The sequence below is a fragment of the Natrix helvetica genome (genome assembly GCF_964273705.1).
Source record: "Natrix helvetica genome assembly, chromosome: 15".
Taxonomy (NCBI): Eukaryota; Metazoa; Chordata; class Lepidosauria; order Squamata; family Natricidae; genus Natrix; species Natrix helvetica.
The window spans coordinates 11,833,585-11,837,803 of NC_138565.1; the positions used below are offsets into that span (position 1 = coordinate 11,833,585).

A 4,219-nucleotide genomic window follows, 5' to 3' on the forward strand; every position below is an offset into this window, starting at 1 on the left:
CCATCTGGCAGAGGGTACAGGACAATAAAAACAAGGACAAGTAGACTGAAAAAGAGCTCCCATCCCAGAGCAGTAATTATCTTGAATTCTACTGTAGAGGGCAACAGAAATGCAATATCAGGCGTTTTCAATTTCATCGTATAGAATGTATAGTTCTATACAATTATATAATTTATTTTAATGTATAATATACTGTACACTAAAGAAGGCACAACTTTGTTGTATGAGGTGCCAAGACAATAAAATAAAGGATTAAACTATTTAACTATCATAATTTGGTCTTGGAGATGCTCCGGGTGACTTTGGAGAGGAACTGGCTTCTAATGAGAGCAGGGTTGATCCGATGGCTATACAGCTGGAAGATTACATCCATGGACTCAGCTGCAGCCTGAGCCACGGAGGCTTCACGATCCTCTAGCAGATCCTGGAGACCTGGAAGGAATCCAGAAAAGAAATGATTACTGGGATCCAACCCTGATCAGGGCCAGAGCTTCTGGAGAGAAAGTCTCCGCTTCAAGCGAGGGGATTTTGAAACTCACCCAGGAAAACTTCTTCGATTTGTTTGGAAATCACCAGATCCCGTGTCATGTATTGTGCGCAGCAGCCTAGACACATGCAAAGAAAAGGTTGGTGGAGTTGGCAGAGACGGCTAAATCGACTGATTCAAGAAAGAAAACGCAGAATTCTTTTATTTCTACTTGGAAGAGGCCCTTTGGGACTTACGGGATGGTCCCAGGAATTGGATCTGTCTAGAGATGGAATGGAAAGAATTTCACACGACACGTACTTATGACGATTGCAGAGTCTTGGGGGTCACCTGATCACTTTTTGCAACCTTTAGGTGAGCAAACTCCGGAAGGAAGCCAGATTCACTTAACAACCACGTGACTCACTTAACAACCATAGCGATACCCTTAAGAAAGGGGGCCGTGTGTGTGTGTGTGAGAGAGAGATAATGGTCAGCATGCCAGGCCTTAGGCCGCCCGCCTGCCCTGGTTTTTCCTCCCCTCCTTCCAGAGTTTGCATTTGGGGTTACCAATTAAGAGGGCAGCTGCCTCTCGGGATGAAGGATTCTGGCTCTTTAGGAATTCCACCATCTGCTCCAACATTTCAGGCAGGTTTTCCTTGCATCGATTGATCTGGGGAACACAAGGCCACAAACAAGGCAATGAACTCTGTAGCTTCCTCTTTTTTTCTTTCTAAGGTTTCTAGTCCTCATGTCCTCAACAACAATGTCTTCAATAACATATTGAATTTTATTATATTCAGTATGTTAGCCAACTGTACTATACTAAACTATATTATTATTATACTACATTTTATTATACTAAACAAAATTATTATGCTATACTGGACGTGACTGGACTAGACTGGACTATCATACAATGCAATGCAATATAACATTATTACAGTATATAGTATAGTGAAAAAAGAATAGAAAAAGAAAAGGGAAAGAAAGATGATAAGGAAATGGCTTCTGGTCTTATAAATGCATTTATGTTTTGCCCCCTTTACATCGTAATTTCCCTTTTCCACAAACTGCCATTTCTAATCCTCAAACCCACAAATCAGCAAGGTTTCTAGTCGTCATGGTGGCAACCATGCTGTTCCCAAGGGAACAACAACCCAAGAAGAATCCCTCTAGTCAGTTTAGTGTAGTGGTTGAGGCCTCAGGCAACAAACCAGGAGCCGGTGAGTTCTAGTCCCTCCTTTGGGATGAAAGCCCGATGGGTGACTTGGGGAGTTCTAGTCCTGCCTTAGGCATGAAAGCTGGCTGGGTGACTTTGGTCCAGTCCCTCTCTCTCAGGGCAGCCTACCTCACAGGCTTGTTGGGAAGGAAATCGGAGGAGGAGGAGGAGGAGGGGAGGAGGAGAAGCATTGGGGACGTCCACCATCTTGAATGATTTATCAAAAGAAGGCAGGAGAGAAAGAAAATATATTTCATCCAGAAGAAAAGGAGCCAGCTGGGCTCCTACTTACCACCTCCGAGCAGATGCTGGAATACATGCTCTGGAGACTGGTGTAAATCTTGTAGTCAAACAAAGTCTCTGGAAACTCCTTCCACTTCATAAAGGAGACGCAGGAGGTCAGGGTTTTCCTGGAGACCTGGGCCGAGGGAGGAAAGGAGGCATCAGAGGAGCCGATTCTGAGGTTATCCATCTTCGGCAGAGAAAAGCCAGACTTCTCCTTGTTCAGAGGTGGGAAAGGGAATGAGCCACCCCAAGAGGAAGCTAACACAGGGCAAGGGCCCCCCTGAAGGCCAGAGTTCCCCAGAATTCAACCCTGATTCTCTTCTATTGGTACCAGGCAAACAATCAAGCAGAAAACAACCCCCTAATCCAAGAACAACCCAACAGAAAACCTGCACCCACATCAAAATGATCGGGCATTAAGCAGAGGTCAAACCCTCCCTTCCAACCTACTGATGCTGTCACCTAATTGGGTCAGGAAAGGCCTGCAAGAAAACAACCAGGTTCAGAGAGCACCAAGGACCTCACAACTTCAGGATTGTCCAGAATGCCTTCTCCAGAGGGTCGACATGATGCAACCATGTTGCCCTGAGTGAAGATGGGGGTACAGCGTGGTCTCATGGAGAAGGGAGCATGAAGAGAGCAGGAGCTTAGTTGACCCCGCCCTTCAACTCACCTCTTGGGTCCAACGATTAGCCAACTGGATGACGAGAGGAATCAGGCTGCGCAGGATGGATTTGGTCAGATTCCGCTCTGTCTCCCTGACCCCTTTTAAGACCAGGCCAAAAAGGGTGATGGAGGTGTTGTGCAACTCGGTGTCCTCCTACGAAGGAAGAGAAACGGGTCAGTCCCTCCAATAGCATTCAGGAAGTGGGAGGCGGTGTGAGAACCTAGAAGAACAAACTGCAACACACACAACAGTCAGCTGAGCAAAAACTGAGAGTAGAAATTTCGGATGAGAAAACATCTCAAATTTGATTCTTCTTTGTTTCCTGAAATAGAAAGGCAGGGAGGGATCCACTAAACCTACAATAAAAGCCTTCATCACCCCCATCCTCTTCATCTGATCTGCCTCAGTTTCCCACTCACGAGACAAAGGAAGAGGAGTCTGGCAACTGTTTCTCTAGACAAGGCCATGGGGATGGTTAGCCATGGGTGTAAAAGGCTTGCAGACCAACCTCTATGGTGTGATCGAGGGAGCTGTTTTCCCATCTTAGCAGCCTTCAGATGTGGGGACTTCAACCTCTGGAGTTCTCAGGCCAGCAGAGTTGAGACCCACACACCTTAAAGAGTCTGAGATCAAGCAACACCAATCTGGATTTTTAATAAATACGGAGAGTGATTGATAGTGGCTTGGTGAAGCTGAAGAGAGTGGGAACCTTCTCCAGCTCAAAGGAGTCAATCTCACAGTGGGGACAGCATCCTCCCAAGGTTGGGCTTTGGGTACCCCTCCTCTCCAATGCCCTTGAGGAAGAAAGGGCAGCTGCCATGTTGGCTTTCTTGACCCCCATCTAAATCCCACCTGATGGAGGACATGGAATAAGGCCTGCCTCTCTACATGGTGTGCTGTCCCCCAATCTGGGTCAAAGTCTCAAGAGAAGGGAGTCAAAGCCCTGAGGCATTTCTGCATGGTCTCCTTTCCTTCTCTCCGATAGGCCTTTGTGGAGCACCTCAGCCCATTGCAGCTAATGCAGCTGATCCTGGACGCCCTGGAGGCCTTGACACACATGGACAAGAACATATCCCAGTCTGCGGGGCAGCTCCTCAACTCCATCCTGGAGGAGTGTGGCATGGATCTGGAGGAGGTAAGAAAGGCATCTCCCAGCATCCCACCATCCCCAAATCTTTGTACTCCTCTTCGTATCCAGCAGACACGATGAGGTTTTTGATCGCCTGCACTGCCGTGCTAAATCAAAGAAAGGGAGAAGAGTTGGTGCCAATCCTTCGGCCGATGCCCCCTGCAAAGGCCAGGCTTACCCTGATGCCAACCGGCCTCCCGCTGCCCTTCAAGAGAGCTCCAGGTTTCACTTGGCGGCTTATGCAACAACCACAAAACACAACAGCAAATCAGCCTCCCTTTATTTCTTCCCCCTCCAGTGATATCCTGTTGGATCCAGATTGGGCCCAGGAGATTCCTTACCCCAAATGGTCGATCTGTTCTGAAAGGTCTGTGACTCGGCTGGACTTCTTGGCCCCACTCTTGCTGGCTCCCAGGAGGAAGTACAGCTGCGTGACCAGGGTGAGGAGCA

At 47.7% G+C, this 4,219-nt stretch overlaps 1 long non-coding RNA gene across 1 annotated transcript; it reads right to left on the bottom strand.

Annotated features, from left to right (window-relative positions):
- Nucleotides 1-220: 220 nt before the first annotated feature.
- Nucleotides 221-2,045, bottom strand: LOC309399495. Its single transcript, XR_014176535.1, has 3 exons — nucleotides 1,981-2,045; nucleotides 540-605; nucleotides 221-432 (listed from the first exon to the last, which is right to left on the bottom strand). It is a non-coding gene; the product is annotated as an uncharacterized lncRNA (long non-coding RNA).
- Between the last annotated feature and the right edge of the window lie 2,174 nt (nucleotides 2,046-4,219).